Source organism: Oncorhynchus mykiss, chromosome 23 (assembly GCF_057628025.1).
Source record: "Oncorhynchus mykiss isolate SJ-2025 chromosome 23, ASM5762802v1, whole genome shotgun sequence".
In the NCBI taxonomy this organism is placed as follows: Eukaryota; Metazoa; Chordata; class Actinopteri; order Salmoniformes; family Salmonidae; genus Oncorhynchus; species Oncorhynchus mykiss.
Genome location: NC_143044.1, coordinates 7,859,680 through 7,874,469, shown reverse-complemented (window position 1 = coordinate 7,874,469; position 14,790 = coordinate 7,859,680). Strand labels below are relative to the sequence as shown.

Genomic DNA, 14,790 nt, shown 5'->3' with positions numbered 1-14,790 from the left:
GCGCGGCTAGAGCCGCAGCGGTCTACGCTACAGAATAGAGAGATTGATTGTCTCGTGAGATTGAGTGTTTAGTCTTGTGAAGGGATGACTAAACTAATAGCACGTTGACCCAGTGACCTTTGGCTTTTGTGGGTAGATCTCAGTCCAAGGTCTTAAGATCGGAGTGATCATTTATAGATCTTTCTTTAGTTTAATTATTATTATTTTGGTTATACCTTTTGTATGTCAACACTTTTAAGTTTGATTCGTTTGTTAAAGGCAGTCGCTTTGAAGTGTCCTAAATCTAGGAGATACAGTGCCTTGCGAAAGTATTCGGCCCCCTTGAACTTTGCGACCTTTTGCCACATTTCAGGCTTCAAACATAAAGATATAAAACTGTATTTTTTTGTGAAGAATCAACAACAAGTGGGACACAATCATGAAGTGGAACGACATTTATTGGATATTTCAAACTTTTTTAACAAATCAAAAACTGAAAAATTGGGCGTGCAAAATGATTCAGCCCCTTTACTTTCAGTGCAGCAAACTCTCTCCAGAAGTTCAGTGAGGTTCTCTGAATGATCCAATGTTGACCTAAATGACTAATGATGATAAATACAATCCACCTGTGTGTAATCAAGTCTCCGTATAAATGCACCTGCACTGTGATAGTCTCAGAGGTCCGTTAAAAGCGCAGAGAGCATCATGAAGAACAAGGAACACACCAGGCAGGTCCGAGATACTGTTGTGAAGAAGTTTAAAGCCGGATTTGGATACAAAAAGATTTCCCAAGCTTTAAACATCCCAAGGAGCACTGTGCAAGCGATAATATTGAAATGGAAGGAGTATCAGACCACTGCAAATCTACCAAGACCTGGCCGTCCCTCTAAACTTTCAGCTCATACAAGGAGAAGACTGATCAGAGATGCAGCCAAGAGGCCCATGATCACTCTGGATGAACTGCAGAGATCTACAGCTGAGGTGGGAGACTCTGTCCATATCTTCTTAAAGACTTCTTATGGACTCTGTCCATATCTTCTTAAAGATATCCATAAAAAGTGTCGTTTAAAGTTTGCCACAAGACACCTGGGAGACACACCAAACATGTGGAAGAAGGTGCTCTGGTCAGATGAAACCAAAATTGAACTTTTTGGCAACAATGCAAATGTTATGTTTGGCGTAAAAGCAACACAGCTGAACACACCATCCCCACTGTCAAACATGGTGGTGGCAGCATCATGGTTTGGGCCTGCTTTTCTTCAGCAGGGACAGGGAAGATGGTTAAAATTGATGGGAAGATGGATGGAGCCAAATACAGGACCATTCTGGCAAGAAAACCTGATGGAGTCTGCAAAAGACCTGAGACTGGGACGGAGATTTGTCTTCCAACAAGACAATGATCCAAAACATAAAGCAAAATCTACAATGGAATGGTTCAAAAATAAACATATCCAGGTGTTAGAATGGCCAAGTCAAAGTCCAGACCTGAATCCAATCGAGAATTTGTGGAAAGAACTGAAAACTGCTGTTCACAAATGCTCTCCATCCAACCTCACTGAGCTCGAGCTGTTTTGCAAGGAGGAATGGGAAAAAAATTCAGTCTCTCGATGTGCAAAACTGATAGAGACATACCCCAAGCGACTTACAGCTGTAATCGCAGCAAAAGGTGGCGCTACAAAGTATTAACTTAAGGGGGCTGAATAATTTTGCACGCCCAATTTTTCAGTTTTTGATTTGTTATAAAAGTTTGAAATATCCAATAAATGTCGTTCCACTTCATGATTGTGTCCCACTGGTTGTTGATTCTTCACAAAAAAATACAGTTTTATATCTTTATGTTTGAAGCCTGAAATGTGGCTAAAGGTCGCAAAGTTCAAGGGGGCCGAATACTTTCGCAAGGCACTGTATAAGAAAACACAGAAAAAAATATATGTACACACAGTAGCAGTAAAAGATTGACACATATAGTCATGGGGTGGCAGGTAGCTTAGAGGTTAGATCGAATCCCCAAGCTGACAAGGTAAAAAATCTGTTGTTCTGCCCCTGAGCAAGGCAGTTAACCCAATGCTCTCCGGGTGCCTGAAGACGTGGATGCAGATTAAGGCAGAGCCCCGCACCTCTCTGATTCAGAGATGTTGGGTTAAATGCAGAAGACACATTTCAGTTGAATACAGGGTTTTTCTTTATTTTACTATTTTCAACATTGTACAATAATAGTGAAGACATCAAAACTATGAAATAACATGTAGTAACCAAAAAAAGTGTTAAACATATTTTAGATTCTTCAAAGTAGCCACACTTTGCTTTGATGACACCTTTGCACACTCTTGGCCTTCTCTCAGCCAGCTTCATGAGGTAGTCACCCGGAATGCATTTCAATTTACACAAGGAAGGGGTGGTATACAGAAGATAGCCATATTTGGTAAAAGACCAAATCCATATTATGGCAAGAAGAGCTCAAATAAGCAAAGAGAAATGACAGTCCATCATTACTTTAAGACATGAAGGTCAGTCAATCCGGAAAATGTCAAGAACTTTAACGCCACAGAAAATGAAGACCCAGAGTTACCTCTGCAGCAGAGGATAAGTTCATTAGAGTTACCAGTCTCAGAAATTGCAGCCCAAATAAATGCTTCACCGAGTTCAAGTAACAGATACATCTCAACATCAACTGTTCAGAGGAGACTGTGTGAATCAGGCCTTCATGGTCAAATTGCTGCAAAGAAACTACTACTAAAGAACACCAATAATAAGAAGAGACCTGCTTGGGCCATGAAACACAAGCAATGGACATTAGACCGGTGGAAATCTGTCCTTTGGTCTGATGAGTCCAAATTTGAGATTTTTGGTTTCAACCACCGTGTCTTTGTGAGACGCAGAGGAGGTGTGATGGTGTGGGGGTGTTTTGCTGGTGATACGGTCTGTGATTTATTTAGAATTCAAGGCACACTTAACCAGCATGGCTACCACATCATTCTGCACGATACACCATCCCATCTGGTTTGCACTTAGTGGGACAATCATTTGTTTTTCAACAAGACAATGACCCAAAACACACCTCCAGGCTGTGTAAGGGCTATTTGACCAAGAAGGAGAGTGATGGAGTGCTGCATCAGATGACCTGGCCTCCACAATCACCCGACCTCAAACCATTTGAGATGTTTTGGGATGAGTTGGACCCCAGAGTGAAGGAAAAGCAGCCAACGTGCTCAGCATGTGTGGAAACTCCTTCAACACTGAAGGAAAAGTATTCCAGCTAAAGTTGGTTGAGAGAATGCCAATGTGCAAAGCTGTCACCGTGGCTACTTTGAAGAATATAAAATCTAAATTATATTTTGATTTGTTAAACACTTTTTGGTTACTACATGATTCCATGTGTCATTTAATAGTTTTGATGTCTTCACTATTATTCTACAATGTAGAACATAATAAAAATAAAGAAAACCCCCTGAATGAGTAGGTGTGTCCAGCCTTTTGACTGGTACTGTATATATATGATTTTTTACACTTACAGTGCCTTTGGAAAGTACTCAGACCCCTTTACTTTTTCCACAATGTTATGTTACAGCCTTATTCTAAAAAGAATAGACCTCAGAAATCTAACACAACACCCCATAATGACAAAGTGAAAACAGGTTTGTAGAAATGTTGGCAAATATATTAAAAAACAGAAATACCTCATTTACATACTATTCAAACGCTTTGCTATGAGACTCGAAATTGAGCTCAGGTGCATCCTGTTTCCATTGATCATCTTTGAGATGTTTCTACAACTTGATTGGAGTCCACCTGTGATAAATTCAATTGATTGGACATGATTTGGAAAGACACCGACCTGTCTATATAAGGTCCTACAGTTGACAGTGCATGTCAGAGCAGAAACCAAGCCATGAGGTCGAAGGAATTGTCCGTAGAGCTCCAAGACAGGATTGTGTTGAGACACAGATCTGGGGAAGGGTACCAAAAAATGTCTGCAGCATTGAAGGTCCCCAAGAACACAGTGGTCTCCATTCTTAAATGGAAGAAGTTTGGATCCACCAAGACTCTTCCTAGAGCTGGCCACATGGCCAAACTGAGGCGCCTTGGTCAGAGAGGTGACCAAGAACTCAATGGCCACTCTGACAGAGCTCTTGAGTTCCTCTGTGGAGATGGGAGAACCTTCCAGAAGGACAACCATCTCTGCAGCACTCTACCAAATCTGGCCTTTATGGTTGAGTGGTCAGATGGAAGACACTCCTCAGTAAAATGCACATGACTGCCCACTTGGTGATTGCCTAAATGCACTTAAAGACTCTCAGACCATGAAAAACAAGATTCTATGGTCTGATGAAACCAAGATTGAACTCTTTGGCCTGAATGCCAAGCATCACATCTAGATTAAACCTGGCACCATCCCTACGGTGAAGCATGGTGGTGGCAGCATCATGCTGTGGGGATGTTTTTCAGCAGCAGGGATAGAGGGCAATATGAACGAAGCAAAGTACAGAGAGAGATCCTTGGTGAAAACCTGCTCCAGAGCACTCAGTACCTCAGACTGGGGTGAAGGTTCACCTTCCAACAGGACAACAACCCTAAGAAGACAGCCAAGACGACGCAGGAGTGGCTTCGGGACAAGTCTCCGAATGTCCTTGAGTGGCCCAGCCAGAGCCCAGCCTTGAACCTGATTGAACATCTTTGGAGAGACCTGAAAATAGCTGTACACTGACGCTCCCCATCCAACCTGACAGAGCTTGAGATTATCTGCAGAGAAGAATGGTAGAAACTCTCCAAATACAGGTGTGCCAAGCTTGTAGCGTCATACCCAAGAAGACTCGATGCTGTAATCACTGCCAAAGGTGCTTCAACAAAGTACTGAGGAAAGGGTCTGAATACATATGTAAATGTTATATTTAAAAATAAATTTAAAAATGAGCAAAGACCTCCACAAATCTGTTTTTGCTTTATCATCATGGGGTATTGTGTGTAGATTGGTGAGGGGAAAAAAACGATTTCATAAATTTTAGAATAAAGCTGTAACGTAACATTGTGAAAAAAGTCAAGGGTCTGAATACTTTCCGAAGGCACTGCATTTAACCTCTTTTTTTTGGGAAGGCACAAAACTACCTTCATACTTCCGTTTGTATTTTTAAACCGGTACCGGTTTACCTTCAGACGAGTCATGTTACACTTGTGGGGGTCATAGAGGAGAACACCATTGTTTTCGTGAGAGTCTCCCCTTCTCATAATAGCAGTAGAGGGGTAAAATAACTGGGGAAGCCACCCCCCCCCCCAGCAACCTCTGTCTAGTGAAGTCCACAAAGCATATTGCATGTACAGTAACAGACAGTTCCATGACCTACAGTGGGGTCAAGCAAGTTAATGTTTCCGACATTTTCAGACCACTAAACAACTATCGATTTAGAACCCCAGAGAGTTACCACAAGACGCAAAGAAAACATCACAATTTCAACATCGTCAAATCACCTCTGCTTAGTCTAATACAGCGACAACTAAAACATACCCAAAAACTACACTGCTCAAAAAAATAAAGGGAACACTTAAACAACACAATGTAACTCCAAGTCAATCACACTTCTGTGAAATCAAACTGTCCACTTAGGAAGCAACACTGATTGACAATAAATGTCACATGCTGTTGTGCAAATGGAATAGACAACAGGTGGAAATTATAGGCAATTAGCAAGACACCCCCAATAAAGGAGTGGTTCTGCAGGTGAACACTTCTCAGTTCCTATGCTTCCTGGCTGATGTTTTGGCCACTTTTGAATGCTGGCGGTGCTTTCACTCTAGTGGTAGCATGAGACGGAGTCTACAACCCACACAAGTGGCTCAGGTAGTGCAGCTCATCCAGGATGGCACATCAATGCGAGCTGTGGCAAGAAGGTTTGCTGTGTCTGTCAGCGTAGTGTCCAGAACATGGAGGCGCTACCAGGAGACAGGCCAGTACATCAGGAGACGTGGAGGAGGCCGTAGGAGGGCAACAACCCAGCAGCAGGACCGCTACCTCCGCCTTTGTGCAAGGAGGAGCAGGAGGAGCACTGCCAGAGCCCTGCAAAATGACCTCCAGCAGGCCACAAATGTGCATGTGTCTGCTCAAACGGTCAGAAACAGACTCCATGAGGGTGGTATGAGGGCCCGACGTCCACAGGTGGGGGTTGTGTTTACAGCCCAAAACCGTGCAGGACGTTTGGCATTTGCCAGAGAACACCAAGATTGGCAAATTCACCACTGGCGCCCTGTGCTCTTCACAGATTAAAGCAGGTTCACACTGAGCACGTGACAGACGTGACAGTCTGGAGACGCCGTGGAGAACGTTCTGCTGCCTGCAACATCCTCCAGCATGACCGGTTTGGCGGTGGGTCAGTCATGGTGTGGGGTGGCATTTCTTTGGGGGCCCGCACAGCCCTCCATGTGCTCGCCAGAGGTAGCCTGACTGCCATTAGGTACCGAGATGAGATCCTCAGACCTCTTGTGAGACCATATGCTGGTGTGGTTGGCCCTGGGTTCCTCCTAATGCAAGACAATGCTAGACCTCATGTGGCTGGAGTGTGTCAGCAGTTCCTGCAAGAGGAAGGCATTGATGCTATGGACTGGCATGCCCGTTCCCCAGACCTGAATCCAATTGAGCACATCTGGGACATCATGTCTCGCTCCATCCACCAATGCCACATTGCACCACAGACTGTCCAGCAGTTAGCGGATGCTTTAGTCCAGGACTGGGAGGAGATCCCTCAGGAGACCATCCGCCACCTCATCAGGAGCATGCCCAGGCATTGTAGGGAGGTCATACAGGCACGTGGAGGCCACACACACTACTGAGCCTCATTTTGACTTGTTTTAAGGACATTACATCAAAGTTGGATCAGCCTGTAGTGTGGTTTTCCACTTTAATTTTGAGTGTGACTCCAAATCCAGACCTCCATGGGTTGATAAATTTGATTTCCATTGATAATTTTTGTCTGATTTTGTTGTCAGCACATTCAACTATGTAAAGAAAAAAGTATTTAATAAGAATATTTCATTTAGATCTAGGATGTTATTTTAGTGTTCCCTTTATTTTTTTGAGCAGTGTATTTAGTCCCATCAACTTGAGCTAAATATGATATGGCTCTCCATGGTTATGATTTCTGTGTGTGTGTGTGCGCGCGCGTTCCTGCAAGTAGAAAACATGTTGACGCACCCTACTTGTAGGGAAATACCAAACCCATCCTCCTCTCTTTCATGTTGAAGAAACGGTCTATCACTCATATGTCATATAGTACATGCTTTCATGTTTTGTTGTCCTAGGCTATCTGGCTAAAATGCTTGTTCGCTAGCCTAACTTCCATTCATGGGCAATGTTAGCCAGTTAACATTAGCCTTCTACATCAAGCTAAATATTGAACTTTCATCCTCTCAGGCCAGGGGCACAACAATGTATTAATTAATGGTTGGATCAGAATCGCTGTTATAATCATTGGCCGGATAATCATACGGAGAATGAAGTAAAACCACAAGTCCAAATCCCTATCTCAATCCATGGCTAATTTAGTTAGGAAAGGTACAATTTTAACTAGCCGGCTAGCTAGCCACCGCAGGACAACAACCAAATGAAATGCAACAATTCAGGTTTTTCTGTCAATGACAGATGCTGTCAATGGGATTTGCTAGGAGTGACGCCAAATCCAAGATGGCTTCCCATGACACTTTTTTTGGGTGCTCCAGGACCCTTCACAGTTGAGCTCGCTCAGTTTAGCCCAACGCCCATTTTCTATACTTTTTTTTGTTACGGGAGGCCAAATGCTCGCTGGCTTCCCTTGCCTACAATGCTATGGGCGGCAACAATGTCATACTCGTTTGGACCAGACGGCATCAGATAGATGGCCTACACATAGAGAGACGGAGGGGCGCTGTTACGCTCGCTCGGATGCTTTCTCATGTGAGATACATTCAGCCTTTTGCGAATTAGGAAAGGAAAACAATGAAACAGAGAGACGAAAGATGAATAATTGTGTGTTTTAAAAAAACCATCTTGGTCAATTTCATGGGGAAGCCTGGCTTCCCTTGGTAGCCATGAATACACACCACTGCATAATAGTTTTGTGAGCCAAACCGTTCGGACGCTACAGATGTTTTCGCAAGCGCAGGTGCGACTTCTCCGGAGGCGTTGGATTGAGGCGCATCCAATGACAACAACAAAAAAAGAGATCTCTTAACTTTAAAAAAATCCCCATCAAAATCCGTCAGTTTATGTGACTTAGATTGACGCACCGGTGCTCTAGGGGGTTTAAAGGGATGAGTGAAAGCCTCTATCACTTCACGTGACTGACCTGGTAGGGACCTGCCCTCGATCTATGATAGACTATGTATTATATTGGCTCTATCTGCCACAGCAGTCAGGTTGAGGTACTCTGGCTGTAATTCTAACCTCTTGATACAGACTGAATACAGAGGGTACGATAGACAACAACACACCGGATCGACCAAATGAGAAAATCACAAGCTTCGCCGTCTTTATCCCTAAGGTACCCTTTTCCCCATCCCTCCTAGTGCTGCAGTGCACACCCTAAGTAAGAGACGGGAACAGTTACTCCACAACACAGGGACAGGATCTGAACACATTGAATTTGAGCCCCCCCAACCAGACCCTACTTCTGAAATGAATTAATTACTCCAATTATGTGATGAATAGAACCACTTGGTCTAATTGTGAGATGAGTTGGAAGGTTTCTCAGGTCTCTCTGGGACTCCTTGATGCTTGAGAGAGAGAGAGAGAGAGAGAGAGAGAGAGAGAGAGAGAGAGAGAGAGAGAGAGAGAATATGACGAGACATAAGGAGACTACGCCTGAGCTCAACCTGCATCCTTCCACAACTTTTAATGGCAAAGAGGAGACCTTGGAATGATCCTCTGTGTTGTGTTGATTACCACTTCCTGACGGAGTCAGCTCCTGTCTCTCTGCGACGCCGAGTGCGTTTAACTGTTAGAGTCTTCTTCCTGTGTCACGCCAGTGAACCACTAACTATCCTGGGGAAGTGAACTTGTTTCTTGTGAACCGTCACTCTAGTGAAACATATGAACTCTTCAATGTGATTTCCCAGGATTGTTTCATGTGCTAGTGGTCAATATCAATAGAAAAGACAATAACAGCTAGCTAATAACTACATGAAGATAAATGAGTTGTCAAACACTTTGGATACAGTTAATGTGGGCAATTCATTTTGGTTAAACAAAACATACAGTAGTGGCACCCAGTGGGGCGCGAAACACACACACACACACACACACCTTAAAAGTTATTCATCATAAGCTCATTGGCCTTGCTCTCTCACAGATCCTTCTTCTACTAACCTCTCCTCCCATCCTTTTGAGTGTGTATTGGGGCTTGGGCATACAGAGTAGAGTACCAGAGTACCTATAGCAGTGACTCAATTCATCACCTTTATTACAGAGCGGAGCAGCCCTGCATGGCTGGCTGCACTGACGGTCCATTGAGAGCATTCATCTGCACTAACAGCGGCATCAGTCTGCGCATCAGTACGCAGCTGTGTCGTCTGCTCTGGGCCACCGCGCAGACACATCACTCACAGATGACAGCTCAGGGCCGGGCTCAGTACTCAGATGAGGGGGCTCATCTCACATACCCAGTTATGACTTGGGACAACTTTTACCTGAGTCATATGGTCACTGATACTTTCTGACCATGACCATCTAGACATGGTTCGGTAGTAATGTCACTGCAACTGACATACTGACTACAATCGCCTGCCCAGGACACACCTAGCTAGTATTATAAATAATCCAGGTGGTTCTGTGATGAGTTATCTTGCCGCACTTGAACGTCACTGGAAAAAGCACAAACTAATAGCAAGTACACTAAGTACACACACACACACACAATAGCCTTTTTCCTTGTGGGAACTGGCGAAATGCCCACACTTGTCCGAATTTTCCTTGTTTTACTATCCTTTTGAGCACTTCTGGTCCCCACAAGGATGGTAAGACCAAAAAAAACACACACACACACTCTCCCCATGCACACACAATCTATTATCAGTTCTCAGTCACAGCCGTTGCACACAGGTGCACCAGGGTTATCAGACTACAAACGCATCCTCTGTGGGATGAGATATAGCCCTCCATCACCATCAGTGATGCGGCTGCGTTTCCATACTCATTTATCTCTTCTCATTCTTCACCGCAGACCACAGCAGGTCACAACAGAGGGGAGAAGAAAACGCCGACTTGGTGCGTCACGTATGATCAACGTTGCGGCCAAGCACAAGCTGTAGATGATATTTTATACTCCCCCCCCCCCCCCCCCTCTCTGGAAAGCGGAATAACGCTGAGGTCTGCAAAATCCAGTGATTTAGCGTCGCTCGGCTGATACCAGCAATGGAAAAGCACAGCTACAGACTGGCGCTATGAGGATATTGTATACTAGGTGAATTCACCCTGCCTATAACAAATCCGATTGTACACATTACCGCAGATGCATACGTGTAGCCAGATCACGCAAGCAATAATCCATCCCACTCTATTACAGTAACACTGCCCACTGGGCACACACTGGTCGAATCAACGTTGGCTCCGTGCCTTTTCAATGGCATTACGTTGAACCAACGTGTAATAGACGTTGAATTGACGTCTGTGCCCAGTGGTTGGCGTCACTCACTAATCCAGTCCGCATACAGTGAACGCACGTGGAACATAGGCTAAATTTTTTATTTTATTTTTTTATTTTTATTTCACCTTTATTTAACCAGGTAGGCTAGTTGAGAACAAGTTCTCATTTGCAACTGCGACCTGGCCAAGATAAAGCATAGCAGTATGAGCAGACAACACAGAGTTACACATGGAGTAAACAATTAACAAGTCAATAACACAGTAGAAAACAAAGGGGGAGTCTATATACAATGTGTGCAAAAGGCATGAGGTAGGCGAATAATTACAATTTTGCAGATTAACACTGGAGTGATAAATGATCAGATGGTCATGTACAGGTAGAGATATTGGTGTGCAAAAGAGCAGAAAAATAAATAAATAAAAACAGTATGGGATGAGGTAGGTGAAAATGGGTGGGCTATTTACCAATAGACTATGTACAGCTGCAGCGATCGGTTAGCTGCTCAGATAGCTGATGTTTGAAGTTGGTGAGGGAGATAAAAGTCTCCAACTTCAGCGATTTTTGCAATTCGTTCCAGTCACAGGCAGCAGAGTACTGGAACGAAAGGCGGCCAAATGAGGTGTTGGCTTTAGGGATGATCAGTGAGATACACCTGCTGGAGCGCGTGCTACGGGTGGGTGTTGCCATCGTGACCAGTGAGCTGAGATAAGGCGGAGCTTTACCTAGCATGGACTTGTAGATAACCTGGAGCCAGTGGGTCTGGCGACGAATATGTAGCGAGGGCCAGCCGACTAGAGCATACAAGTCGCAGTGGTGGGTGGTATAAGGTGCTTTAGTGACAAAACGGATGGCACTGTGATAGACTGCATCCAGTTTGCTGAGTAGAGTGTTGGAAGCCATTTTGTAGATGACATCGCCGAAGTCGAGGATCGGTAGGATAGTCAGTTTTACTAGGGTAAGCTTGGCGGCGTTCCAATTGATGATTGGAATTATTATTGCTTACAAAAGGTCCTGCTGATCAAATAAAACGCACACATGCACCGGCACGCACGCGGGCACACACAGCTAAGGGGAATGGTGTGTGTGTGTGTGTGTGTGTGTGGGGGGGGGGGGGGGGGGGGTGCTGAGTCAACTACACCTCAGCTACATGTCATTTGTGGTATTATTGGAGGTCAGAACTGTGTGCTAGTGGAAGTGAAACTAGGGTCTCAATCCACCCCACCGTCTATCTGGCCAAAGGGTGCGTGCACTGACTCATAGATCTCTCTGTCTGTCTGCACATCACATCCCAGCATTTAGACAGACCTGGTTTATCAGCCACATACAGAACAGACTAACGGGAAGACACAAACTGACAGCAACGCTCACAAATGTATACTTGCGAATCCACTTGGACACACACACTCAAGTGCAGGCACGCACACTGAAAATGATCTGATTTGCGTGATGTGTACTACTCGACTGAGTGATGAAGAGTTTCTGTAAATTGGTCATTCAATTAGTGCTGAGACCATAGGCACGCTTTTCTCAGTTCTAATAGTAGTGCCTAGTATTGAGCACAGCCATGCAGTGAAAGGGGAAGTGAAGGAGAGAGTTCTTCAGAATAGTGTACAGTGAATCGGAACTCTAATGTACTACGGGGGCTTTACATGTGCCATATTGTACTTCTTAAGCAGCTGTACTATCACACAATAACAATATTGTATGAGTCACTGTGTGTGTGTGTGTGTGTGTGTGTGTGTGTGTGTGTGTGTGTGTGTGTGTGTGTCTTTATGTATCCTATGGTCCCTGGGAATGTATTCCCGTTAGGCCTACGTTTCTCTTTCTTGTGCGTCCTGTGGAATAAATACAGAAATCTTTCCAGATGAGCGGGAGTGCTGTGCGAAGCGGAGGGATCGGCTTGCCTCACACACAGCTGCATTCCAGCACCACCCAAACCCTCCGCTCCTCACCCGCCCCTCACTCACACCAGCATGGCCTGCAGCTCCATCAGGCACCGATGCTTCAGACCGAAACCAACGCGAAAAGCAGGAACTCGTGAGCGAGAGCGTCCGTGATTAACCCGGCCCACTAGACAAGTTAGACCCCTTCGAGAACACGTGGGCGAAGACCGTGGGGCCTCTCGTCTGAGCTGAGAGAATCAAATGGTTAACCATTTGATGATGATTTGTGAACATATGGACATGACAGATTGACAATAATATGCGGGGACATCCACTTTGGCTAAGTTGGGTGTGTTTCTCCTTCGCGGCCTAGCCCTGAATCAGCTGCAGTCTAACATAGCCTTCCACTGACCACATGACAAACAGCAAAACTCTATAGAAAGCACTTGTTTTGCACACACATGGAAAATTAGATTTGACGTGGGCGGTTAGACGTTGTTAAAGGTGTGTTAGAAACCTTACCTCTCACTAAAAATATCAATATTTTCTTCACCTGACAAGATGAGAGAAACACCTGGGTAATGTTCAGAACGAAAACAATTGGGAACGTTGCAGATAGGAATACCTCAAATAGAGCAGATTCCTTATTCCACATGTCAGAGATTCATGACTGTTCTAAAGAGCATATTTCTGTCTGAATGTTCTACAACGCTGTGTCCTACTGAACGCGCCCCTGAAATAGGAGGCGGGGGTATAGGTCTACGGCAGGGGTCCCGTGACAGTTTTGTTTTGGTCAAAAAATACTGGCCAAAAATGATATATTTGAGCTAAAAATGTGTAAAATTTATGAAAATCTGTTCCCAAATATTCCCGCAAATAAAAAAAGAGACATGTGATCGTTTCTCAATGTAATCAAGGTGTCACAATATTTTGGGGGGCTTAGTTGTGGTCAATTAATAATAATAATAATAATTTTCTGGCTCCCCGACCATTCGCTCTGATGAAAATTGGCCCGTGGCTGAATATAGTTGTCTAGGGTCTAGGCATTGCGCAATTCTACCTGTGGACATTACGCAGTCAATTGTCACGTTCCCCACAACCAATACTGTAGGATACAACCTAAATAAACGAATTCACTGGCATCTCATGCACGCTAAGAAAATCTCTTGAACTCACCAAAATATTTCTGAAATTGCTAGCATATAGCCCTATGTAGGCAACGCAAGGCAGGCTGCCATAGTGAGTGCGTATGCAATGCCTTGGGATGAATAGAAAATCATAAAATTCTAATCTCAAAAAGAGGCTCATCACTTCAAATAAAACCTCACAGGGTTTAATGAGGCATTCAAAAGTGTGATATATATCAAATAGTTTAGTAGGCCTAAATAACTTAAAAAGTGAAAGGTAGCAGAATGTTGAGGGGAAAATGGTACCCAAAGAGGTGGGCGATAAAATAAGATGAAGACTAAACCCGGTGGGAGCCCCCTGGCGCCTCATCCACCAAATTCCCAACAGTCTCTCTAGCACTCCAACTCACACACATTATTGCCTATCTATGTCAACTAGAATGTACATTATTGAAGGACACAAAATAAATAAACACGAAATGTAGACTAATAGCATGCGTTATTGTTTCACTAATATTCTCTAATATTCTCAGGGGGAAATAGTTTTTTTTTAAAGACGGATTGGAGTGAGAAATGTCACTCTTCATTGCGCTGTAAGGATAACGGTGCAATTGGTTACAATATTGTCTGTGTAGGTAGGGACAAAGTATTCAACATTCCTTTAAAAAACATTCCTCCACCTCGTGCATTGTTTATTACCTTGAAATAGAGTCCAATAGCGATGTCTAGTTTAGGTTAACTCTAAAAGAACTCTCTGAAGAATACGTGAATCACCAAACAGATTGTAATCTTTCTTTCTATTTAGGTATGCTATGGTTTCACCTTTTAAATCAAATGTTTTATGTCAACACGAGTGGGATTAAAGCACGCAAGAATACAAGTACTGGTGTGCTCTTCGAGTGAAACGCCTGAAGGTTGGGAGGCTTGCATAAAACGAATGCAAACCAGGGTTTTGGGAACTATTCAGAACTGTAGACTAGCCTACTGTTGTGTCTGCATTGATATAATGCTTCTTCCAATGATGACAACACATTCACGTCTCTGTAAAAATACATTGCTTATGATTTCAGTCCACAGAGGCAAAAAAATGCTCCCAACGTCGACCTATGTAAAAAAGGAAGGGAGACAGCACGTTCACTATGAGAGAATACGTACGTGGGATCCATGCACACATACTGTGACATAAGCTACCACACA

The 14,790-nt window shown here is 44.0% G+C and overlaps 1 protein-coding gene across 8 annotated transcripts in view; it reads right to left on the bottom strand.

Moving 5' to 3' along the window:
* Positions 1–14,790, bottom strand: part of LOC110502352 (KH domain-containing RNA-binding protein QKI) — a 149,771-nt gene that overhangs the window by 90,431 nt on the left and 44,550 nt on the right. The window lies entirely within an intron of this gene.